The sequence below is a fragment of the Salmo salar genome, chromosome ssa03 (genome assembly GCF_905237065.1).
Source record: "Salmo salar chromosome ssa03, Ssal_v3.1, whole genome shotgun sequence".
NCBI classification, from domain to species: Eukaryota; Metazoa; Chordata; class Actinopteri; order Salmoniformes; family Salmonidae; genus Salmo; species Salmo salar.
The window spans coordinates 19,105,565-19,133,355 of record NC_059444.1 but is presented as its reverse complement, the minus strand read 5'-3'; the positions used below and the strand labels follow the sequence as shown (position 1 = coordinate 19,133,355).

Genomic DNA, 27,791 nt, shown 5'->3' with positions numbered 1-27,791 from the left:
CAAGCCTTTGATGAGTTGAATCAGGTGTGTTGTTGCTTGGCTGCAAGAAAACCCTGCATCCATACGGACCCTTGCAGGGTAAGATTTTCCATCCATTTACAAGACCATTTCTCCCACGTAGGGAGTGCAGGAATAGTGTTGGATGGGATGTGGGAAACACACAGAGCGTAGTTCAGACAGAGCACAGTTAAGATCTTTATGATAACTTCTAAACAAAGCTATGATGTCATGTTGTAATCTCCAGCTATATGCTTTAACTCTGAACAGTACTTCAGAGACATAAAGATTGATCGACTGTGGCTATGGAGAAATAAAACTGATTGGCGTAAACAGATTTGCTATGTTGATCCTTTTCATTTAACCTTTACCAGGATGGAAGTCTTTTGAGGTCAGAGGTTTGAACCAGTTTTTTGAGTCTTGGCAAGACATCAGTGTTCAGGTTGATGCCAAATATTGGTAGTGGATGAGGTGAGTTGAGGTGACTTCCCATTGAACACCTGCATAAAAAAGTGCTATACAGTATACAGTAAATCCACATATTATAGTCACCATATGGTAGGGTTTAGGTCTGTTTCCAGACAGGACTTGTTGTTCCTTACTTTGACCCATCTGTGACCCAGGATGACATGCCTGAGTGGGCATTTTAAATCCAAGGGGGGCAACAACTAGTACTGTTTCACATGTATCTGAAATGTAGCCGTACACATCAACAAGCATCGCTTTATATAATAACACAAGAAAGATACTCGCCCCACTACAACTTGTGTATCCGAAATGCAGCGATGGCTGCAGTAGGCCTACACATAATTTGCGCCTACCAACACGCACTGATCAGCTCAACAGGCTGAGCATCACTAATTTATCAAAAATTCTTACAGGCTTCATAACTTAAACTTCAATAATGAGATCTATAGGCTACATTTCTGTCAAATTTGTGACACAATGCAACATTTTCTGTGTGGGAGAGTTTTGGAAATCTAATCTAACCGGTCGAACTAAGCGCATATTCTATAGTCATAGCTGATGTGAAATGTCCTACAGGACAGTAGCTAATTTGAATCTGCCGCGAATAAGAGTAAATGCCAATTCCGAGTGCAACACACAAACAAGTATAGCAAGAGAGGGAGAGAAAAAGTAGGCTATGTGACGTTTTCATAGTATTGACATCACTTTTACATACGGCCAGGGGCAGAAATCCCGGGGGGGACGGAGGGGACACGACCCCCCCATCCTGGGAGAAAATATGATTTGTCCCCCCCAATATATCACTGAAACATAACTATGTAATTTAAATAATATTAATAATACGCAATGAAAGCAATTGTGCTGATTATAGACACTTAATAGCGCGTTTTTAAGTTTCAAAAGATTGCGACCCCCCCACCCTTTGCCTCACAATGGTTTGATCCACTGCCAGTTCCTTAGTTGGCAAGGTAACAGAGGGGTCGTATCTACTGTCTGAAAGGCACTCAATGAACGTAACTGACGTGAGGTTAATCCAGTCAATCGCACACACACGCTAGCTGAATATGCAGAGCTAGCGCGCAAATATTATCTATTAAGCTAGCTAGTACCTATTCCACTTATGTGGCCTCGTCAAATATGGAATCTTTGCTATCGTCAATTTATTCCAAAATCAGCATGCAGATGATGTAAATTAGTGCTTCAAAGTCCCTGTGATAAGGTTAGCGATAAACTGAAGTCCAAACTGAACAGAACTACACTCTCTTCTACCATTGTCTTAAATATATTTAATGGTCTCGTTACAAAAGCTAAGTTGTCGCAAGGGAACTTTTATTTATTTATTTATTTTATTTCACCTTTATTTAACCCGGGTAGCAAAGATTATAGCAAACACCACTGAAACGGAATTGTTGCTCGCTAGCTTTGCAAATTCAGCTATTGTTGGAAGCCAGCCAATATGAAACAAACTATTAAAATTACAAAAGGTTGCAGCATATGTTGTGTAAATGGTGAACTCATACAGCTGTCATTTTAATCCGTTTCACATTTGCTAGCTACCTTTTAGATCGAAGCCCAAATAGAATGATAAAAGATAAGATGATAGAAGCCCATCTCCTACTGTAAATAACCTACACACTGTGTGTGTGTGTAGCCAGCCAGCCAGCCAGCCAGCCAGGTAGAAAAATGGCAGAAAAATAAAAGACGGACATCAGAGTATTTTTCAGTACACCAAAACGCAAAGTAAGAACCCTAGTAGCCTAATATCTCAAAGACTAGTTGATAAAATGTTCATAAGAAAGAAATGAAATTCTAATGGAAATGTTTCACAATGATGTCATTAGGCAGAGCAGGCAACAGATGGCACACAGACAGCAGAGTTGGAGACAGATATGCAGGGACAGACTGGCAGAGACAGGGAGTCTCAGATAAGTTTGTTGTGTCTTTGGCAACATTATGAAAGGTTCTCATTTTTTTAAACTTGTAAAATAGGAACATAATTGGAAAATGCCATGGATACCCCCACTCTCAACTTAAACTGGTGACTGAACTAAGATTTGTTAAAGGCAATGGTATTGCTGTTGTGATTAGTTGTGTAGTTTTGGGTACCGGTAGTTAGGAGTACGGCAAACACCTTATTTCTTTGGTTCCTCAATATACATTTACCATATTACAATGTAGGCTATGTGTTACAGCACTACTTTTGGTGTCCCCCTCAGGAATTGCTCTTGAGAAAATTTCATGTAATTGTCCCCTCCAAAGTTGATATCAGATTTTCGCCCCTGCATACGGCTGTCCCCGACTAAACAAATCTTGTTTGACCGAGAGTCGTCTGTTCTTTCGACCAATCAACTATATGCATTGAGCTTGTCTGATGCTTTAAGTGCACTGTTTGATGAAATAATTAAGATACACAAATGACTAGAGGGATTCCGACTGCAATGGATTTGATTGTGCCGGGCGGGGCTCAGACTTGCTGCGCTGTGTTAAAAAAAAGACAGCAAGTGACTGTGTGACTAGCGCCGTTGTCTCTCTCTCCTCTCTGCTGCAGCGACCACCACAGAACATCAACAGTATTACCTCGCTGTCCGTGTTTCTGAAGCTGCAACATAATTACAGCCATTTCAGACTGAAAAGTTCTGGCATCGAAATCCGTAATTTGTTCAGGAAAAACATTCCATATTCCCTCAACACTTGCTCTCTTTACGTGATACATGTATGCATCGCATGCCTGTGACCAATAGGGCCTAACCTACAGTTGAAGTTGGACATTTACATACACCTTAGCCAAATACATTTAAACTCAGTTTTTCACAATTCCCGACATTTAATCCAGGTAGAAATTCCCTGTCTTAGGTCAGTTAGGATCACCACTTTATTTTAAGAATGTGAAATGTCAGAATAATAGTAGAGAGAATGATTTATTTCAGCTTTTATTTCTTTCATCACATTCACACTGGGTCAGAAGTTTACATACACTCAATTAGTGTTTGGTAGCATTGCCTTTAAATTGTTTAACTTGGGTCAAATGTTTCGGGTAGCCTTTCACAAGCTTCCCACAATAAGTTGGGTGAATTTAGGACCATTCCTCCTGACAGAGCTGGTGTAACTGAGTCTGGTTTGTAGGCCTCCTTGCTCGCACACGCTTTTTCAGTTCTGCCCACAAACTTTCTATAGGATTGAGGTCAGGGCTTTGTGATGTCCACTCCAATACCTTGACTTTGTTGTCCTTAAGCCATTTTGCCACAACTTTGGAAGTATGCTTGGGGTCATTGTCCATTTGGAAGACCCATTTGTGACCAAGCTTTAACTTCCTGACTGATGTCTTGAGATGTTGCTTCAATATATCCACATAATTTTCCTACCTCTTGATGCCACCTATTTTGTGAAGTGCACCAGTCCCTCCTGCAGCAAAGCGCCCCCACAACATGATGCCGCCACCTCCGTGCTTCACGGTTGGGAGGGTGCTCTTTGCAAGCCTCCCCCTTTTTCCTCCAAACATAACAATGGTCATTATGACCAAACAGTTCTATTTTTGTCTCATCAGACCAAAGGACACTTCTTCAAAAAGTACAATATTTGTCCCCATGTGCAGTTGCAAACCGTAGTCTGGCTTTTTTATGGTGGTTTTTGAGCAGTGGCTTCTTCCTTGCTGAGAGGCCATTCAGGTTATGTCGATATAGGACTCGTTTTACTGTGGATATAGATACTTTTATACCTGTTTCCTCCAACATCTTCACAAGGTCCTTTGCTGTTGTTCTGGGATTGATTTGCCCTTTTTGCACCAAAGTACGTTCATCTCTAGGAGTCAGAAAACGTCTCCTTCCTGAGCGTTACGTCGGCTGCGTGGTCCCATGGTGTTTATACTTGCGTACTATTTTTTGTACAGATGAACATGGTACCTTCAGGTGTTTGGAAATTGCTCCCAAGGATGAACCAGACTTTTAGAGGTCTACAATTCTTTTTCTGGGGTCTTGGCTGATTTCATTTGATTTTCCCATGATGTCAAGCAAGAAGCACTGAGTTTGAAGGTAGGCCTTGAAATACATCCACAGGTACACCTCCAATTGACTCAAATTATGTCAATTAGCCTATCAGAAGCTTCTAAAGCCATGACATCATTTTCTGAAATTTTCCAAGTTGTTTAAAGGCACAGTCAACTTAGTGTATGTAAACATCTGACCCACTGGAATTGTGACACAGTGAATTATAAGTGAAATAAACTGTTTGTAAACAATTGTTGGAAAAATTACTTGTGTCATGCACAAAGTAGTTGTCTTAACCGACTTGCCAAAACTATAGTTTGTTAACAAAACATTTGTGGAGTGGTTGAAAAACAAGTTTTAGTTACATCAACCTAAGTGTATGTAAACTTCTGACTTCAACTGTATAGTATATCATAATCACATCAATAAATTGATTATAACAAACTCTGAACACTGTAATATATGTGACAGCAAAATGGATGCAGAGGACATGACAAATAAACTTGAAACAGGAGAATGTTTACTGGTTGCTCAGGAGGTAAAGGGGAAGTCAGATGTGTGGAATAAATTGGACTAGTTGTGTAAAATACTGGAGGTCAAGAAAAGAAAAGGTAAGGATAAAGCGCTGCGTGCATATTATGTGTGCCAAACAGGTGTTGTTAGATTGCAATATAATTTTTCTGACCATTTGGAACAATGTAAACAACACAAAATAAATTGTAAGTGTACCAGAGTATGTTGTAGCGTTTTTTTGTAAAGCCTTTATTACAGCAAAGACTAAAAGCAGTCGCATGCATTCGTGATTGCAATTGCTGAAATAGAACAGTTTATTGATTGTTTAGACGAATTATTCAAGGGTTGCTTTCATTTTTCAAACTAAAATGTTTCATTGAATTTAAAATCATGAATGACTATGCTGTGTGATAACATTAACAAATTAATTATTGATTGATACAGTAGCCTATATAACTATTGAAATGTTTATTTTATTTATTTTTTATTTCACCTTTATTTAGCCAGGTAGGCAAGTTGAGAACAAGTTCTCATTTACAACTGCGACTTGACCAAGAATAAAGCAAAGCAGTTTGACACATACAACAACACGGAATACATGGAATAAAGAAAACATACAGTCAATAATACAGTTGAAGAAAATCTATATACAGTGTCTGCAAATGATGTACGAAAAGGGAGGTAAGGCAATAAATAGGCCATGGTGGCGAAGTAATTACAATATACCAATTAGACACTAGAGTGATTGATGTGCAGAAGATTAATGTGCAAGTAGAGATACAGGGGTGCAAAGGAGCAAGATAAATAAATAAATAAATACAGTATAGGGATGAGGTAGTTGGATGGGCTATTTACAGATGGACTATGAACAGGTGCAGTGATCTGTGAGCTGCTCAGACAGCTGGTGCTTAAAGCTAGTGAGAGAGGTAAGAGTCTCCAGCTTCAGTGATTTTTGCAATTCATTCCAGTCATTGGCAGCAGAGAACTGGAAGGAAAGGCAGCCAAAGGAGGAATTGGCTTTTGGGGGTGACTATAGAGATTTACCTGCTGGAGCGCGTGCTACGGGTGGGTGCTGCTATGGTGACCAGTGAGCTGAGATAAGGCGGGCCCTTACCTATCAGAGACTTGTAGAAGACCTGAAGCCAGTGGGTTTGGCGACGAGTATAAAGCGAGGGCCAGCCAACGAGAGAGTACACGTTGCAGTGGTGGGTAGTATAAATGTAGGCCTAAGTAAGTTACGGTATTAAGACTAAACAGGCGCTCTTAGGCCTACAGCTTGATGGTGAGTATACAAGGCTGCTATACTAAGCCTACTACTGCTTATGACATTACTTATTATGATAAGGATTATCATAATAATAATACTAATAATAACGATAAAAAGGAGATCAAGAAAGAGGATTATTATATAAAAAAAATATAGATAAATTATAAGTAATACCAGAGAGGCTGTTATAATGAAAATAAGTGTAAAGCCTTTATTACAGCATAGAAAAGATTAAAAACAGACAAATTTGTAAAATTGTTTATTCGGCATGTTGTGGTTTCGTGAGGCTTGGTGCTCACAGAATCAGTAGGATATGAAACAAACACTCAAACAGGCTACAGAAGCAGGATCTATCTTATTTCTGTAGATATACAGTGCCTTTGGATGGTATTCAGACCCCTTGACCTTTTCCACATTTTGTTACATTACAGCCTTATTCTAAAATGGATTAAATAAAAGAAAATCCTCAGCAGTCTATACACAATATCCCATAATGATGAAGTGAAAACAGATTTGTAGAAATTTTAGCAAATTAATAAAACCTTAACTTCCGTGATGCATACAAAGCCCTCCCCCGCCCTGCCTTCAGCAAATCTGACCATGACTCCATTTTGTTGCTCTCAGCCTACAGACAGAAACTAAAACAGGAAACGCCCATGCTCAGGTCAATACAACGCTGGTCTGACCAATCAGATTCCACGCTTCAAGATTGCTTCGATCACGTGTACTGGGATATGTTCCGGGTAGCCTCAGACAATAACATTGATGTATACGCTGACTCGGTGAGCGAGTTTATTAGCAAGTGCATCAGAGATGTCGTACCCTCTGTGACCATTAAAACCTTCCTTAACCTGTTGGGGCTAGGGGGCAGTATTTTCACGGCTGGATAAAAAAACGTACCCGATTTAATCTGGTTACTAATCCTACCCAGTAACTAGAATATGCATATACTTATTATATATGGATAGAAAACACCCTAAAGTTTCTAAAACTGTTTGAATGGTGTCTGTGAGTATAACAGAACTCATTTGGCAGGCAAAACCCTGAGACATTTTCTGACAGGAAGTGGATAACTGATGTGTTGAATTACCTTTAAGCCTATGCCATTGAAACACACAGGGGTTGATTAATGTTTTGGCACTTCCTATTGCTTCCACTAGATGTCACCAGCCTTTACAAAGTGTTTTGAGTCTTTTACTGTGAGATCTGACCGAACAAGAGCTTTGGAACGGTGATGGCCGATTAGACTCTGGCGTGCGAGTTCATGTTGGGTACCCTCGTTCCAATACGTTATAAAAGAGAATGCATTCGTCCACCTTGAATATTATTCATGTTCTGGTTAAAAAAGGCACTAATGATTTATGCTATACAACGTTTGACATGTTTGAACGAACGTAAATATATTTTTTCCCCTCGTTCATGACGAGAAGTCCGGCTGGCTTAGATCATGTGCTAACAACACCGAGCTTTTTGGACATAAATGATGAGCTTTTTTGAACAAAACTACATTCGTTATGGACCTGGGATTCCTGGAAGTGACATCTGATGAAGAGAATCAAAGGTAATGGATTATTTACATAGTATTTTCGATTTTAGATCTCTCCAACATGGCCGTTTGTCTGTATAGCAAAGCGTATTTTTCTGGGCGCAGTGCTCAGATTATTGCAAAGTGTGATTTCCCAGTAAGGTTATTTTTAAATCTGGCAAGTTGATTGCGTTCAAGAGATGTAAATCTATAATTCTTTAAATGACAATATAATATTTTACCAATGTTTTCTAATTTTAATTATTTAATTTGTGGTGCTGACTTGACTGCCGGTTATTGGAGGGAAACGATTTCCTGAACATCAACGCCATAGTAAACCGCTGTTTTTGGATATAAATATGAACTTGATAGAACTAAAAATGCATTTATTGTCTAACATAATGTCCTAGGAGTGTCATCTGATGGAGATTGTTAAAGGTTAGTGAATCATTTTAGCTGGTTTTATGGTTTTGGTGACGCCTGTCTTTGAATTGACAAAACATTACACACAGCTATTGTCAATGTACTCTCCTAACATAATCTAACTTTATGCTTTCGCCGTAAAACCTTTTTGAAATCGGACAACGTGGTTAGATTAAGGAGATGTTTATCTTTCAAAGGGTGTAAGATAGTTGTATGTTTGAAAAATTTGAATTTTGACATTTATTTGGTTTCAAATTTGCCGCTCTTGAAATGCACCTGCTGTTGATAGGGTGCACCACGGGTGGCACGCTAGCGTCCCACATAGCCCCAAGAGGTTTTAACCAGAAACTGTGGATTGATGGCAGAATTCGCGCAAAACTGAAAGCGCAAACCACCGCTTTTAATCATGGCAAGGCGACCGGAAACACGACTGAATACAAACAGTGCAGCTATTCCCTCCGCAAGGCAATCAAACAAGCAAAGCATCAGTTTCGAGACAAACTAGAGTCGCAATTCAAAGGCTCAAACACAAGACGTATGTGGCAGGGTCTACAGTCAATCACAGATTACAAAAGAAAATCAGCCCCGTCGCAGACACCGACGTCTTGCTCCCAGACAAATTAAGCAACTTCTTTGCTCGCTTTGAGGACAATACGGTGCCACTGACACGGACCGCTACCAAAGCCTTTGGGCTCTCCTTCTCCATGACCAATGTGAGTAAAACGTTTAAATGTGTTAACCCTCGCAAGGCTGCCAGCCCAGACGGCATCCCTAGCCACGTCCTCGGAGCATGCACAGACCAGCTAGCTGGTGTGTTTACGGAAATATTCAACCAATCCCTATCCCAGTCTGTTGTCCCCACATTCTTCAAGATGGCCACCATTGTTCCTGTTCCCAAGAAAACTAAGGTAACTGAACTAAATGACTATCGCCCCATTTCACTCACTTCTGTCATCATGAAGTGCTTTGAGAGACTAGTCAAAGATCATATCACCTCCACCCTACCTGATACCCTAGACCCACTCCAATTTGCTTACCGCCCCGATAGGTTCACTGACGGTGCAATCGCCATCACACTGCACACTGCAAACTGCCCTATCCCATCTGGACAAGAGGAATACCTATGTAAGAATGCTGTTCATTGACTACAGCTCAGCATTTAACACCATAGTACCCTCCAAACTCGTCATTACGCTCCAGACCCTGGATCTCGACCCCGCCCTGTGCAACTGGGTCCTGGACTTTCTGACGGGCCGCCCCCAGGTGGTGAAGGTAGGAAACAACATCTCTACCCGCTGATCCTCAACACTGGGGCCCTACAATGGTGCGTTCTCAGCCCTCTCCTGTACTCCCTGTTCACCCATGACTGCATGGCCATGCATACTTCCAACTCAATCATCAAGTTTGCAGATGACACTACAGTGGTAGGCCTAGTTACCAACAATGACGAGACAGCCTACAGGGAGGAGGTGAGGGCCCTGGGAGTGTGGTGTCAGGAAAATAACCTCTCACTCAACATTAACAAAACAAAGGAGATGATTGTGGACTTCAGGAAACAGCAGAGGGAGCACACCCCCCCCCCCCCCCATCCACATCGACGGGACAATAGTAGAGAAGGTGGAAAGTTTTAAGTTCCTTGGCGTACACATCACGGACAAACTGAAATGGTCCACCCACACAGACAGCGTGGTGAAGAAGGCACAACAGTGCCTCTTCAACCTCAGGAGGCTTAAGATATTTTGCTTGTCATCTAAAACACTCACAAACTTTTACAGATGCACAATCGAGAGCATCCTGTCGGGCTGTATCACCACCTGGTACGGCAATTGCTCTGCCCTCAATCGCAAGGCTCTCCAGAGGGTAGTGAGGTCTACACAACGCATCACCGGGGGCAAACTACCTGCCCTCCATGACACCTACAGCACCCAATGTCACAGGAAAGCCAAAAAGATAATCAAGGACAACAACCACCCGAGCCACTGCCTGTTCACCCCGCTAACATCCAGAAGGCAGGGTCAGTACAGGTGCATCAAAGCTGGGACCGAGAGGCTGAAAAACAGCTTTAAATAACACCACTTTAATAATGTTTACATAGAGGTATCACTAGTCACTTTAAATAACGGCACTTTAATAATGTTCACATAGAGGTATCACTAGTCACTTTAAATAACCCCACTTTAATAATGTTTACATAGAGGTATCACTAGTCACTTTAAATAACCCCACTTTAATAATGTTTACATAGAGGTATCACTAGTCACTTTAAATAACCCCACTTTAATAATGTTTACATAGAGGTATCACTAGTCACTTTAAATAACCCCACTTTAATAATGTTTACATAGAGGTACCACTAGTCACTTTAAATAACGCCACTTTAATAATGTTCACATATCCTACATTACTCATCTCATATGTATATACTGTATTCTATACCATCTACTGCATCTTGCCTATGCCGCACGCCATCGCTCATACATATATTTATAATTACATATTCTTATTCATCCCTTTACATTTGTGTGTATTTGTGTGTATAACGTAGTTGTTGTGAATTTGTTAGATTACTTGTTAGATTTTACTGCATAGTCGGAACTAGAAGCACAAGCACTTCGCTACACTCGCATTAACATCTGCATGTGACCAATAAAATTTGATTTGATTTGAGACTCAATTGAGCTCAGGTGCATCCTTTTTGCATTGATCATCCTTGAGATGTTTCTACAATTTGATTGGAGTCCAACTGTGGTAAATTCAATTGATCGGACATGATTTGGAAAGGCTCACACCTGTCTATATAAGGTCCCACAGTTGACAGTGCATGTCAGAGCAAAAACCAAGTCATGAAGTTGAAGGAATTGTCCATAGCGCTCCGAGACAGGATATTGTCGAGGCACGGTTCTGGCGAAGGGTACCAAAACATTTCTGCAGCATTGAAGGTTGACAAGAACATAGTGGCCTCCATCATTCTTAAATGGAAGAATTTTGGAACCAAGAAGACTCTTCCTAGAGCTGGCCACCCGGCCAAACTCAGCAATCGGGGGAGAAGGGCCTTGGTCAGGTAGGTGACCAAGAACCCGATGGTCACTCTGACAGTGCTCCAGAGTTCCTCAGTGGAGATGGGAGAACCATCCAGAAGGAACACCATCTCTGCAGCACTTCAGCAATCAGGCCTTTATGGTAGAGTGGCCAGACAGACACCACTCCTCAGTGAAAGGCATATGACAGCTCGCTTGGAGCTTGCCAAAAAGCACCTAAAGACTCTCAGACCATGAAAAACAAGAGACTAGTCAGGATCGAGGCAAAGACGAACAGAGCAAAGTACAGAGAGATCCACAATGAAAACCTGCTCCAGAGAACTCAGGACCTCAGACTGGGGCGAAGGTTTATCTTCCAACAGGACAACGAGCCTAAGCACACAACCAAGACAATACAGGAGTGCATAGTTAAATAAAGGTTCAATAAAATTAAAAAATAATAATTTTAAAAAATTAGGACAAATCTCTGAATGTCCTTGAGTGGCCCAGCCAGAGCCCAGACTTGAACCCAATCGAACAGCTCTGGAGAGAACTGAAAATAGCTGTGCAGCAACACTGCCCATCCAACCTGACAGAGCTTGAGAGTATCTGCATTGAAGAATGGAAGAAACTTCCCAAATACAGATGTGCCAAGCTTGTAGCGTCATACCCAAGAAGACTTGAGGCTGTAATCGCTGCCAAATGTGCTTCAACAAAGTACTGAGTAAAGGGTCTGAATACTTATGTAAATATGATATTTCTGTTTTTCTTTTTTTTCTCCAAATTAGCAAAAATGTAAAAAAAAATATATTGCCTGTAGATTGATGAGGGGAAAAAACGATTTAATCAATTTTAGAATAAGGCTGTATGTAACAAAATGAAGAAAAAGTCACGGGGTCAGAATACCTTCCAAATACACTGTATATGGATGATTTATAAAGCCAGGCAGATTTAACACTTAGGCTATTGATTATAGATCTAATTAAGTTGGGGTTTCCTCTCTCTTCACTTTCTTAGATAATTAAGGCAAGGGCTGTTTTCTCGCCTTCTAACACCGCTGTTTCCTCCGTTGCATTCTTTTCAACACCAATATGCTGGTTAACTTTGCATTTATGCACATAGCAACTGGTCTAGGGGGAAAAAAAGGTATATTTCAGAACTACGGACAGCGACAGCTATCAAACGAGGGAGAAAGCGCATTTGGTATAATGTATTATTTTTATTAGTGTTGCACCATTGTCCTTAACCATATACAATTTCAGTAGCACATGTCTTAGAGTGATGGACTGTGCCATTCAGGACCACGGACAGAAGGCTACCGCCAGTCAGCGCGATGAAACGATAACGTTACACGCACTGCCAATTTCAGCGTAACCTCAGAGAACAACCAATAGCCTACATTGGGCCTTGTACCCGTCAAATAAGGCAAAGCTGTATATCTATCAATATGAATTAGACACGCAAAAGGAAGCACTGACATTAAGAATCACAGATAAATCTAAAACAGGGGTTCTTAAACTTTTTCAGCATGGGACCAAAATTAGAAATTCTGTTTTCCTGGGACCCAAGCTTAAGAAAATATGCAATTATACATAAATATCGGTACATTTCATTGCCCTTAAGCCTAAAAGAAATGCAATATAGACAAAAACAAATAACACACGCAGGCTTTTTGATATTGCAACCCTAAGTTACAGTACAGATGAAAAACGATCAGGCCACTGTACATCTTACTGTAGAAAATATTGTTGAAATTTAAGAATAAAAAATATTATTTTATTTTAACAGCAACAGTTCCAACCTAGACTAGTTTTCAACAATCATTTCTACAGTAAGATGTACAGAAGGCCTGATCATTTTTAATCTTCATCTGTACTGTTACTAGGGTTGCACTATCAGTAACTAGCTTGTTTGGCTAATGTTAGCTATTAGTTGTGTACAAGGCCAGGGGATTGTTTGAAAGAGAAACTCACATCTACTACTATGAGAGTTAGTTAGTAATCCCTTATTTCTGCTTAAAATCCCCTGTTATAAAATTACAACATGCCTTGCTAGCTGACTTTTCCACTGTTGAAGCACTGTTTCTTGAAGCATTCTGTCCTGTTCTGAAAGAACTCCCTGGGTTTACCACCACTGTTTTATTAATTTCTTCCTTATGAGAGACTCATTACTAAGCACTTCCCCGCACAAAACACATTGTGGGCGCTTCTCGATATAAGTTTGTATGAAAGAGAGAGAAACTCATCGCTATATGCATTTCATGACAATTGAGCTCAGTCAGAACTTGTGGCTAGCATGAGTCCATTTCATGACAGTGGTGAGTGATGGCGAGTGGGAATAACAAGTCAGTGGCTTGAACGACAGCGCTGCAGCGTGTGGGTCGCGGAGTGATCTCCAACAAAACTGCAGAAAAAAGATCCGGTAAACCGCAAAGCACATGGGCATCTCCCTCTCCTACTCGGCAGCTGCCAAACTGAGCAGGGACCGCTGCTAAGCAGAGAGCTCACTGAACAGAGAGCGCAGATGCACTTGGCCAAATCCATTCCAGTAATTAATGAAATAATTATATATTTACTCTGACACGTCGCAACCCATATTTTAAGAAAGGCTGATCTAAAAGATTACATTAAAAAAGTCTGCCAAACAATCAGTAGGCTTACGAGGGAAAACCAATGAATGAATCATTCTGGCACGGTGGCCAGGGCCATAAATGTTGTAGTTTAAGATTTAGATGATTTAGATTACTGTAAATTTGCTGCTTGGCTGCTCAACCTTGATGGTCAGGCCAGCAGGCTGCTGTGTGAGATCGGCATCGCACTCGACATGGTGGTCCTCCGTTTTTTTGTTCTTGCCAGTGCTCAGCCATTTTCGGATATCCATGCTGATCAGCCAGCTATAATTATTCCGCTCGCCATTACCAAAACTTAATGAAGCTGGTAGCTACTATCTAGCCTATTATTAGCTGTAGCTGTCTGAAACCATTTTTTTCCTTTTTCCCTTTCTGTGTAAATTTGACCCGGCCCTGAGCTTCCTAAACAAGGTAATGAAGGGAAGGGGGATACCTAGTCAGTTGTACAACTGAATGCATTCAACTGAAATGTGTCTTCTGCATTTAACCCAACCCCTCTGAATCAGAGATGCGGGGGCTGCCATAATCGACATGCACGTCTTCAGCGCCCAGGGAACAATGGGTTAACTGCCTTGCTCAGGTGCAGAACGACAGATTTTTACCTTGTCAGCTCGGTGATTCGATCCAGGAACCTTTCGGTTATTGGCCCAACACTCTAACCAATATGCGGTACCTTATGACATTGCATGGCTAGGTGCCCAATTTTAACTACTAAATACACTACTCTATATATACAAAATATGTGGACACCCCTTCAAATTAGTGGATTCGGCTATTTCAGCCACACCCGTTGCTGACAGGTGTTTCAAATCGAGCGCAAAGCCATGCAACCTGGGCCTCCCGAGTGGCGCAGTGGTCTAAGGCACTGTATCGCAGTGCTAGCTGTGCCACTAGAGATTCTGGGTCGAGTCCAGACTGTGTCGCAGCCGGCCGCGACCAGGAGACCCATGGGGCTGCGCACAACTGTCCCAGCGTCGTCTGGGTTAGGGGAGGGTTTGGCCGGCAGGGATGTTCTTGTCCCATCGAGCACTAGCGACTCCTGTGGTGGTCCGGGCGCAATGCACGCTGACAAGGTCGCAAGGTGTACAGTGTTTCCTCCAACACATTGGTGTGGCGGGCGTTGTGTAAAGAAGCAGTTGGCTGGGTTGTGTTTCGGAGGATGCATGGCTCTCGACCTGCGCCTCTCCCGAGTCCGTACAGGAGTTGTAGCGATAGGACAAGACTGTAACTACCAATTGGATACCACGACATTGGGGGTTAAAAAATTAAATTAAATTTGCAACCTCCATAGACAAGCATTGGTAGTAGAATGGCCTCACTGAAGAGTTCAGTGACTTTCAAAGTGGCACTGTCGTAGGATGCCACCTTTCCAACATGTCAGTTCGTCATATTTTTGCCATGCTAGAGCTGCCCCGATTAACTGCAAGTGCTGTTATTCTGGAAACGTCTAGGTGCAATAACGAATCAGCTGCGAAGTGGTAGGCCAAACAAGCTCACAGAATGGGACCGCCGAGTGCTAAAGCACGTAACGTGTGAAAATGGTCTGTCCTCGGTTGCAACACTCACTACTGAGTTCCAAACTGCCTCTGGAAGCAACATCAGCACAAGAACTGTTCATCGGAAGCTTCATGAAATGGGTTTCCATGGTTGAGCAGCCACACACTAGCCATGCGCAATGCCAAGTGTCGGCTGGTTCGGTGTAAAGCTTGCCACCATTGGACTCTGGAGCAGTGGAAACACGTTCTCTGGAGTGGTGAATCACGCTTCACCATCTGGTAGTCTGACAGAGGAATAATGGCCTGGGGCTGTTTTTCATGGTTGGGGCTAGGCCCCCTAGTTCCAGTGAAGGGAAATCTTAACGCTACAGCATACATTGACATTCTAGATGATTCTGTGCTTCCAACTTTGTGACAACAGTTTGGAGAAGGCCTTTTCCTGTTTCAGCATGACAATGCCCCCGTGCACAAAGTGAGGTCCATACAGAAATAGTTTGTCGAGATCGGTGTGGAAGAACTTCACTGGCCTAAACACAGCCCTGACCGCAACCCCATCGAACACCTTTGGGATAAATTGGAAGGCCGACTGCGAGCCAGGTCTAATCGCCCAACATCAATGCCCAACCTCACTAATGCTCTTGTGGCTGAATGGAAGCAGTTCCCCGCAGTAATGTTCCAACATCTAGTGGAAAACCTTCACAGAAGAGTGGAGGCTGTTACAGCAGCAAACTCCATATTAATGCCCATGATTTTGGATTGAAATGTTTGACGAGCAGGTGTCCACATACTTTTGGTAATGTAATGTATTACATTATTACACCCCCCCCTCCCCTCCTCAGATCATGAGAGCACACCCAGCATAGCCTCTGTCCCAGTCTGCGCTACTGGCAGGCCAGATAATGCTACATTGGCAAAACCGGGCATTGTAATTCATATACCATTTGTTATGTGTATGGGGCAAATTCTATTTTGGGGGTCCATGTCCGGTTTTGCCACCCCGTAGAGCTGGCTCTGGACCCTGATGGTGCTTGTTTGGTCATGTGACCCCAGGTGACATCTGCAGTGCAACTTGAGACAGGTGTCTGGGTCAGCGAGTTCTGGAACTCTTGTCTGATGCAATGCATGCTGGGACAGCTGGCTGCCACTGCCACCATCTGCCTCCTGTATGACTCATGGGGTGGATGGATAGAGGGATGGTTAGACAGATGGTGTCTTGAAGGGTTATAAACATTCCATCTGATATCTTCCTTCGAGAAGTTTGTTTGTGTGTCTCGTGTGGGGTAAGCCTCTGTCAGAACAGATGTTAGATGCAGCAGGCTCCTGTCCTCAGGGCCAGCGGGGGTTCAGGAGGATCTCTGGCTGCTGCACGGATCAAAGTCATGATCAAGCAGAACTGGAGAAACACCCTCGCAGAGAACTGCAGACGCATCCCAATACAATCTGCGTGTGTGTGTGCGTGCGTGTGAGTTTGTGTTTGTGTGTGCAAAGTGTGTGTGTGTGCACATTGATAGGTACAGTGAGGGAAAAAAGTATTTGATCCCCTGCTGATTTTGTACGTTTGCCCACTGACAAAGAAATGATCAGTCTATAATTTTAATGGTAGGTTTATTTGAACAGTGAGAGACAGAATAACAACGAAAAAATCCAGAAAAACACGTCAAAAATGTTATAAATTGATTTGCATTTTATTGAGGGAAATAAGTATTTGACCCCTCTGCAAAACATGACTTAGTACTTGGTGGCAAAACCCTTGTTGGCAATCACAGAGGTCAGACGTTTCTTGTAGTTGGCCACCAGGTTTGCACACATCTCAGGAGGGATTTTGTCCCACACCTCTTTGCAGATCTTCTCCAAGTCATTAAGGTTTCGAGGCTGACGTTTGGCAACTCGAACCTTCAGCTCCCTCCACAGATTTTCTATGGGATTAAGGTCTGGAGACTGGCTAGGCCACTCCAGGACCTTAATGTGCTTCTTCTTGAGCCACTCCTTTGTTGCCTTGGCCGTGTGTTTTGGGTCATTGTCATGCTGGAATACCCATCCACGACCCATTTTCAATGCCCTGACTGAGGGAAGGAGGTTCTCACCCAAGATTTGACGGTACATGGCCCCGTCCATCGTCCCTTTGATGCGGTGAAGTTGTCCTGTCCCCTTAGCAGAAAAACACCCCCAAAGCATAATGTTTCCACCTCCATGTTTGACGGTGGGGATGGTGTTCTTGGGGTCATAGGCAGCATTCCTCCTCCTCCAAACACGGCGAGTTGAGTTGATGCCAAAGAGCTCCATTTTGGTCTCATCTGACGACAACACTTTCACCCAGTTGTCCTCTGAATCATTCAGATGTTCATTGGCAAACTTCAGACCGGCATGTATATGTGCTTTCTTGAGCAGGGGACCTTGCGGGTGCTGCAGGATTTCAGTCCTTCACGGCGTAGTGTGTTACCAATTGTTTTCTTGGTGACTATGGTCCCAGCTGCCTTGAGATCATTGACAAGATCCTCCCGTGTAGTTCTGGGCTGATTCCTCACCGTTCTCATGATCATTGCAACTCCACGAGGTGAGATCTTGCATGGAGCCCCAGGCCGAGGGAGATTGACAGTTCTTTTGTGTGTCTTCCATTTGCGAATAATCGCACCAACTGTTGTCACCTTCTCACCAAGCTGCTTGGCGATGGTCTTGTAGCCCATTCCAGCCTTGTGTAGGTCTACAATCTTGTTCCTGACATCCTTGGAGAGCTCTTTGGTCTTGGCCATGGTGGAGAGTTTGGAATCTGATTGATTGATTGCTTCTGTGGACAGGTGTCTTTTATACAGGTAACAAACTGAGATTAGGAGCACTCCCTTTAAGAGTGTGCTCCTAATCTCAGCTTGTTACCTGTATAAAAGACCTGGGAGCCAGAAATCTTTCTGATTGAGAGGGGGTCAAATACTTATTTCCCTCATTAAAATGCAAATCAATTTATAACATTTTTGACATGCGTTTTTCTGGATTTTTTGTTGTTATTCTGTCTCTCACTGTTCAAATAAACCTACCATTAAAATTATAGACTGATCATTTCTTTGTCAGTGGGCAAACGTACAAAATCAGCGGGGGATCAAATACTTTTTTCCCTCACTGTATATGAGAAAGAGCAAGTGTGTGCTGTGTGTGTGTGTGTGCAAGGTGTGTGTACCGTTTGTGGTGTGCGTATGTGTGTGATCGCACTATTGCGAGTGATTAGAGCATAAGCAGGAGACGCTACCCAAAGAGAAACACCTCTAAATCCCTTTATGTCACACACACACACACACACACACACACACTACTTTTCTCTTCAGGGGAACCTACCTTCTCATAGTCAGCATTCCTGTCTCTGCACACACACGGAGGTGGGCTCAGTTTCACTCTAGCTCCTGCCAGAATAAAGCTACCTGCTCTCACCCCTGCCCCTCTCCCCTCCCATCTCACTCTCTCTCACTCTCTCTCTCTGCACACCTGACCCGATGATGAAATACTGCAGGTGTGAAGGAGGGACAAAGAATGATAGAATCTCTTTAGACACCAGAGGAGGCTGGTTGGAGGAGCTATAGGAGGACGGGCTAATTGTAATGGCTGTAATGGAATCAATGGAATGGAGTCAAACATTTGTTTTCCATATGTTTGAGGTGTTTGATACTGTTCCATTTAATTCCATTCCAGCCATTACAATGAACCTTCCTCCTATAGCTCCTCCCATCAGCCTTCTCAGTCAGACACGTTGGATAGAAAGAGTTGATGGAACACTGCGTATTGCACAATCAGCATGCTTACATGATACATTTGGGTTTGAGTGAGTTTCAGTTGTATTTGATCCGGGAAATTGATTCCTGAAATGACTGGAATGGCCATTTCTGGCACACACCACAGGTTAGAGGTCAAATGCCTTAGGTCCAGTGGCGACCCGTCATTCTGTTTTGAGACCCACATTTTTAGCACAAAAACAGGGCTTTCCTGTTTTGCATGTTATTTTGGCATTAATACGCGTCACATATCAGTTTTCAAACAATGTAAAATATATATATATATATATATCATTGAGTTAATAAGGCAGCTCCAAAATGCAAGTGTTTCAGCCTAGCTCAGTGCTTTCTGTAGTGGTGTGGCAAGCCTGCAGAAAATACGGAGCATTGCGCCGTGATTGGCTCAGTGTTCTGTCACTCGTGGAGACACTACGTCACTGCCAAGTCTAAGGTAGACCAAGAAAATTCTATTCCCTTGGGTGCTGCCATGGAGTTACATTAGAAGTGCCAATCCAAGAAGGCTCAAGGTCATTGGCCACAGATAAAATGTACAGTAGCTTTGATTAGACTGATTGTCAAAATCATATATTCTAAATCTTAGCTAGCAGTAATCATCATGAATAAAGTCGACAATCTAATGGCAAATCCTTTTTAATCCTTATCATATGAAGAGATATTATAGAGAAAATGTATCGGTGCTCATCGGCCATTGCACATAAACATTACACAACAAGTTGGAAATCGCAAATGTAACAATCACTAGCCTGCTATTCAGTGGAGTGGCTGTATGGTCCCAAATCTGGGATTAAGGGTCTCTTTTCCAAGTTTAAAATGATGAACATTCAATATTGGCCATGCTGTCAATGAAGCATGATTTGTGCCGCGCTCAAAACAACTGTTAACTCGGAACTGCGAAAACTTGATTTCAGTGAGTTCAAGACAACTGGGAAGTCACGAATAAATGACTGGGAAAATACGTTTTGAACAGTCATCCATCTCGGAATTGTAAATCCGGCCTCTTTCTAGAGCTACGACCTGAAGATCAATGATGTCATCATGATTCAACTTTGTTTTTTTCCGAGTTTCCAGTTCCCAGTAAGCTGTTAGTAGCCCATGTGCCTCACCCTAATAATTTGATCCATTTTCCGCTCTTAATTTCACCTACTGTTCTGACTTGGTGGTGCACATGTAGCCTATAGCCTGTTTTAGAGAAATGTAATCATTGAATATTGTAAGAGCTTTCATTGTCTGCTTATATGCCCCCTTTATATATCCTACGGTTCTGACTTGGTGTACAGGGAGAACACTGTAAGAATGGCCAAGTTCTGAATTCTGTCGCTGTACATTTCAAAAGTGCTAAACAAATAGTTATATTGACTACGTCCATCCTAGCTTGCTCATTAATGTCTTAATCAAAATTACGGATTGCTTCTTATCCGCTTGTCGTCCCCTCAATTGTCATTAGAAACCATATTTGTTTAAGCAAGTCAGCCATATCAACTATGTTTTTTTTAAAGGCAGTAAATGAAGCTGAATGAGCTGTTTCGCTGCCAGACAAGGCTCAGCTGATAGCCAGGTGTAGTAGTGGTAAGATGTTGGGACTGCTGTTGGGACAGCTTTATGTAGGCCCTAACAGTTTGTGGGCACCGTTTGTCACTGTTATATTGAAATTCATGTATTGTTTAGTATTGTGTTGTGTAGTGGCTTTGCTGGCATGCATCACACTTTATTTATTTTTTGCCCCACAAATATTTACATGCTAAAATCGCCACTGCTTAGGTCCAAGGGTTGGAACCGACTCAGAGAACAGAACCGAAAACTGGAAAATAATGAAATTATTAGAGGAACAGAATCCGAACAGGAAATGAAAGTGATCTATACTGTTCTGGAACAGAATCGTTATTTTAAAAGCATGGGGACCAGTTGATTGGTTGGATGAGGTATTGCAGAGTGTGATAGGTGGATCTACCTTGGTTAAATGGGTGCTATGGGAAGAAGGGGAGATGAGGTGGATATTATTAAAGTGATGTGAGATGGGTTGTTGGACATCATCTCTCAATTCAATTCAAAGGGCTTTATTGGCATGGGTAACATATGTTTACATTGACAAAGCAGGTGAAATAGATAAACAAAAGTGAAATACTCTCCCTCTCTCAATCTCTTTCCTCTGTCTACCAGTCAGACAGAAGCCATGGCTGCTCAGCTTCCCTCTGTACCTTACCTGCTCAATCGTGCAGAAAGAGTGAGTCTGTAGGAATTGTGATGCCCATCTCAAGAGTGGTAAAGACAAAGAGGGAGATGAGAGGGCAAGAGAGGGAGGAAGGAAGGAAAGTGATGGGAGCTGAAGAGAGCAGATAGAGCAGGAGAGAGGGATGGTAGAGGAGAGAAAGAGAGGGAGTCTGGGGGGGGCGTTATGCTCATCTCAATCCGCCTCTGGCTTCTCACTGCTCAGATCACTGTGTACTTACAGAGAGAAAGGGGGAGAGAAGGAGAGTAGAGAGTGAACGGAGAGCAGAGGGAGGAAGGGGAAGGTTTCAGAGATACAGTGGGGGAAAAAAGTATTTGATCCCCTTCGAATATTGTAAGAGCTTTCATTGTCTGCTTATATGCCCCCTTTATTTATCCTACGGTTCTGACTTGGTGTACAGTGAGAACACTGTAAGAACGGCCCATGTTCTGAATTCTATCGCTATACATTTAAAAAATGCTAAACAAATAGTTATATTGACTACATCCGTTCTAGCTCGCTTAATCGAAATTACGGATTTCCGCTTGTCGTCCCCTTATGCCATAGTTTGTACATTTCAATTGTCATTAGAAACCACATTTGTTAAGCAAGTCAGCCATATTAGATATGTTTTTACATGCTAAAATCGCCACTGCTTAGGTCCAAGGGTTGGAACCGATTCAGGGAACTGAACCGAAAACCGGTAAAATAATAAAATTATTCGAGGAACAAAATTGGAACCGGAAACAAAAGTGATCTATACTGTTCCGGAACAGACCCGTTATTTTAAAAGCATGGGAACCGGTTAATAACATTCTTTTAAGTTCCAGTCATATTTATTTCAGTCCCACAAAAATCACAACAAAGACCTAGGCAAAGCCCTCACTCTATCACTCAGAAACATATTCCAGTGTCTGTCTGCCAGCTGGAACTGTTTGCCAGTGTGTGTGGGTGTGTGTGTGTGTGTAGGGTACCTACATTTTTCAACCAGGGAGGAGCGACACGAAAGTCAGAAATAACGATATAATTCATGCCTTACCTTTGAAGATCTTCTTCTGTTGCCATGTGCATGTAATTGTGATGGACGCAGTAGGAGAGAGAAATAACGTTGTGGGAGAGACAAAAAGTGAGAAAAAAACACCCTAAATATGTTTAGAACTACAAATGAACTTTCTTCTGTCGATTATTGTTTTTTTTATGTCACAATTCCAACCCTCCTCCTTTATCTGGGCTTGGGACCCGGCAAAAGTGACCCAAAAGAGACACTGGCGGAGTTACTTAGTTTTTTATTGTATTTTTATTGTATTTTTTATTTTATTTTTTATTTTATTTTTCTTAATTTGGTTTGGTTTTTAACCTTATGTATGGTCCACTTAGGAGCCTACAACAAGTCACAGTAAACCATGAACATTTTTAACCATAATATGTTTCACATTTTTTGTATACAATCTACATGAACAATCTAAATGGACCAAAGAGAGACAATAGAAAAACTGTCAATGGCAATGTGAAAAAATTATGGTAACTAGTCTGGCCATAATTCAGGTGAATTTTTTTTATTTTTATGTAAGCCAGGGCGGGATCAGCCAGCGGCGGTTCTCGCATGCGTGATTCATTTTCAGTCTGGACGCGGAGGGGTGAACATCTCCTGCTCTGACTGCAGCTGGGAGGGACTGCTGCGCGAGGACTGGGCCGCCTGTGAGTGCTTTGGGACTGGGTGGGGCTCACGGCAGCATCCGCTGCTCATTGAGAAGAGTAAGAACGATACGTGCTTTCACGTCAGTCTCCAAAAGTCTCCAATAACACCAGAAAAAGGTCGCTAGATTTGTCACTAGTCGCTTTTTTGAAAATGTGTCGCTAGAGGGTTCTGAATACACGCTAAATATAGCGACAAAGTCGCTAAGTTGGCAACACTGGTCTTTCATTATCATTAAACCATGCAGTTACGGCAAAACACAATTTGCTCTAAATGACTTTCCTGTACAGATTAAATTGCTTACCCGCTCCATTGCAAGCTGCTTTAGCCATGCTAATTGGTGAATTAATTTCATGTTGAGCTAAATGTTAAAAAATGTATTTCAGAGGTTTGAAAAGGAATAGAAAAGGAAAGATAAATCTGTACTTTTTTGGGTTTCAAACCAGTTTATAACTTTATTTTGCTGATCGTAACAGTGGAACAGCACGGAAAAAAATAATGGTTCTGTACAGAACGAAACGATTGGAAAATAATTAAAGTTTCAACTTCCTGCTTAGGTAATTTTATGGGGCAATGTTGTGTTTTCGTTGGTTGTTTGTAAGACCTGGCCCAGGCTCATATTTTGTGACTTAGGTTTTATGGTAAAGATAGTATCCGCATTAGGGGAAACAGCACCACTGTCCACCCGTCACGATCGTCGTAATGATTGGACCAAGGCGCAGCGTGAGTAGCGTTCCACATCTTTATTATAACGTGAAACTTCAGCAAAATACAAAAACAATAAATGAATCAAACGAAATGTGAAGACAGTGAAGTGCAAACAGGCACCTACACAGAAACAAGATCCCACAAAACACAGTGGGGAAATGGCTGCCTAAATATGATCCCCAATCAGAGACAACGCTAAACAGCTGTCTCTGATTGGGAAACATACCAAGCACACCAACATAGAACAAAAAAAACAAGGAATGGTAAATAGTATTAGCAGGATAGAATAATACAAAATATGTGCATTAAAAGGCCAAAATAAGAAAATAAGGGGGGGGGGGGGGGGGCTGTTCCTAAGGCAATGATGCTTTCCTGGAGTGTTTTAGATTATGGAAATGAGAACCCACCACAGGTAAACTCATGACAGTCTCCCAGTTGGATGTCTTAATCTCTCTGACAACATCCCTGGCCTCATGGTTGGAGACAGAACCACTAATAGGATGATGGTGTGTGTGTGTGTGTGTGCTGACGATATGCTGGTGTTTGTGCGTGCATGCATGGGTTTGTGTGTGTGTTCACTCTAGCTGACTCATATGATAACTACAGTACGCCAACACCAGCCTATATTAAAGCAGATCTTCAGACAGTCAAATCTCTCTCTTCCTACTAATTCGATTTCCCAATCCTGTCCCTCGAGCCCTGAGTGTTTTGGATAAGCTGCACTGCTCTGAGTTTCAGTACTTTGTAATATGTAGGTGTGTGTTTTGATGATTATATTACAGCAGTGGGATGTCATTTTAGTGTCATTTCTTCTCTTTTACAGACCCATATTGTGTGGAGGGTTTTGTTCAAGCCCAGTACTAACACTCCTAATTCAACTAATCAAAACGGACATAACTACTGTAGTCAATCTAATCAAGAGGGCCTGATGAGTACTAGATGAGTTGAACCAGGTGTGCACCTTGCCAAAGTAACGGTAGAGGAAGCACTGCTGTGGTGTTGCCAGTAATCTTAAAGTTGCTATACCATTGTTTTTTAACCTGATGACGTGTCAGGTAATCTCTGTGGTAACCACAGTTCTTCCAGTCCATCTGCCGCTATCCCAGGGGGCCGTGTTCCAGATGGCCTCTGATTGGGTTCTCACAAGCACAGGATGGGGTCACTGACAGGCAATATTAATATCACACACGCGTGCATGTGCATGCGTGAGTGGGACTGGAGAGTTGTGTTCATTATCATTTAGCCTACACATTCTTATACATACAGTTGAAGTCGGAAGTTTACATACACTTAGGTTAGAGTCATTAAGACTCGTTTTTCAACCACTGCACACATTTCTTGTTAAAAACTATAGTTTGGGCAAGTCGGTTAAGACATCTACATTGTGCATGACAAGTCATTTTTCCAAAAATTGTTTACACAGATTATTTCACTTAATCACAATTCCAGTGGGTCAGAAGTTTACATACACTAAGTTGACTGTGCCTTTAAACAGCTTGGAAAATTCCAGAAAATTATGTCATGGCTTTAGAAGCTGCTGATAGGCTAATTGACATAATTTGAGTCAATTGGAGGTGTACCTGTGGATGTCTTTCAAGGCCTACCTTCAAACTCAGTGCCTCTTGCTTGACATCATGGGAAAATCAAAAGAAATCAGCCAAAATATTGTAGACCTCCACAAGTCTGGTTCATCCTTGGGAGCAATTTCCAAACGCCTTAAGGTACCACGTTCATCTGTACAAACAATAGTGCACAAGTATAAACACCATGGGACCCCGCAGCCGTCATACCGCTAGAGATGAACGTCCTTCGGTGTGACAAGTGCAAATCAATCCCAGAACAACAGCAAAGGATCTTGTGAAGATGCTGGAGGAAACAGGTACGAAAGTATCTATATCCACAGTAAAACGAGTCTGAAACTCAGCAAAAAAAGAAACATCCCTTTTTCAGGACCCTGTCTTTCAAAGATAATTTGTAAAAATCCAAATAACTTCAACGATTTTCAATGTAAAGGGTTTAAACACTGTTTCCCATGCTTGTTCAATGAACCATGAACGATTAATGAACATGCACCTGTGGAATGGCCGTTAAGACACTAACATCTTACAGACGGTAGGCAATTAAGGTCACAGTTCTGAAAACTTAGGACACTAAAGAGGCCTTTCTACTGACCCTGAAAAACACCAAAAGAAAGATGCCCATGGTCCCTGCTTATCTGCATGAACGTGCCTTAGGCATGCTGCAAGGAGGCATGAGGACTGCAGATGTGGCCAGGGCAAATAATTGCAATATCCGTACTGTGAGACGCCTAAGACAGAGCTACAGGGACAGGACGGACAGCTGATCATCCTCGCAGTGGCAGACCACGTGTTACACCTGCACAGGATCGGTACATCCGGACATTACACCTGCGGGACAGGTACAGGACGGCAACAACAACTGCCCGAGTTACACCAGGAATGCACAATCCCTCAATCAGTGCTCAGACTGTCTGCAATTGGCTGAGAGAGGCTAGACTGAGGGCTTGTAGACCTGTTGTAAGGCAGGTCCTCCCCAGACATCACCGGTTTTGTATCAAGGCTGATGGTCGGATTCGCGATTATCGTCGATGGAATAAGCGTTACACCGAGGCCTGTACTCTGGAGCGGGATCGATTTGGAGGTAGAGGGTCCATCGTGGTGTCATAGCATCATCGGACTGAGGTTGTGATTGCAGGCAATCTCAATGCTGTGCGTTAGAGGAAGACATCCTTCTCCCTCATGTGGTACCCTTCCTGCAGGCTCATCCTGACATGACCCTCCAGCATGACAATGCCACCAACCATACTGCTCGTTCTGTGCGTGATTTCTTGCAGGACAGGAATGTCAGTGTTCTGCCATGGCCAGCGAAGAGCCTTGATCTCAATCACATCGAGCACATCTGAGACCTGTTGGATCAGAGGGTGAGGGCTAGGGCCATTCCCCCCAGAAATGTCCGGGAACTTGCAAGTGCCTTGGTGGAAGAATGGGGTAACATCTCACAGCAAGAACTGGCAAATCTGGTGCAGTCCATAAGGAGATGCACGGCAGTACTTAATGTAGCTGGTTACTTTTGATTTGACCCCCCCTTTGTTCAGGGACACATTATTCCATTTCTGTTAGTCACATGTCAGTGGAACTTGTTCAGTTATGTCTGTTGAATCGTGTGTTCATACAAATATTTGCACATGTTAAGTTTGCTGAAAATAAAACACAGTTGACAGTGAAAGGATGTTTCTTTTTTTGCTGAGTTTATATCTACATGACCTGAAAGGCCACTCAGCAAGGAAGAAGCTACTGCTCCAAAACCGGCATTAAAAAAAGTCAGACTGCGGTTTGCAACTGCACATGGGGACAAAGATTGTAGTTCTTGGAGAAATGTCCTCTGGTCTGAGGAAACAAAAATAGAACTGTTTGGCCATAATGACCATTATGTTTTGGAGGAAAAAGGGGGAGGCTTGCAAGCCGAAGAACACCCTCCGCCCATGAAGCACAGGGGTGGAAGCATGTTGCGGGGGTGCTTTGCGCTTCACAAAATAGATGGCATAGGGAAATAATGTGGATATATTGAAGCAAAATCTCAAGACATCAGTCGGGAAGTTAAGCTTGGACGCAAATGGGTCTTCCAAATGGACAATGACCCCAAGCATACTTCCAAAGTTGTGGCAAAATGGCTTAAGGACAACAAAGTCAAGGTATTGGAGTGGCCATCACAAAGCCCTGACCTCAATCTTATAGAAAATTTGTGAGCAGAACTGAAGTGTTTGCGAGCAAGGAGGCCTACAAACCTGACTCAGTTACACCAGCTCTGTCAGGAGGAATGGGCCAAAATTCACCCAACTTATTGTGGAAGGCTACCTGAAACGTTTGACCCAAGTTAAACAATTTAAAGGCAATGCTACCAAATACTAATTCAGTGTATGTAAACTTGACCCACTGGGAATGTGATGAAAGAAATTAATCACTATTCTCACATTTTTAAAATAAGGGGGTGATCCTGACCTAAGACAGGATATTTTTACTAGGATTAAATGTCAGGAATTGTGGAAAACTTGGTTTAAATGTATTTG

At 42.4% G+C, this 27,791-nt stretch overlaps 1 protein-coding gene across 1 annotated transcript in view; it reads left to right on the top strand.

Annotated features, from left to right (window-relative positions):
• The window catches only part of LOC106599558 (chloride channel protein 2), a 127,468-nt gene that overhangs the window by 23,916 nt on the left and 75,761 nt on the right, over positions 1–27,791 (top strand). The gene's annotated exons all lie outside the window — the stretch shown is intronic.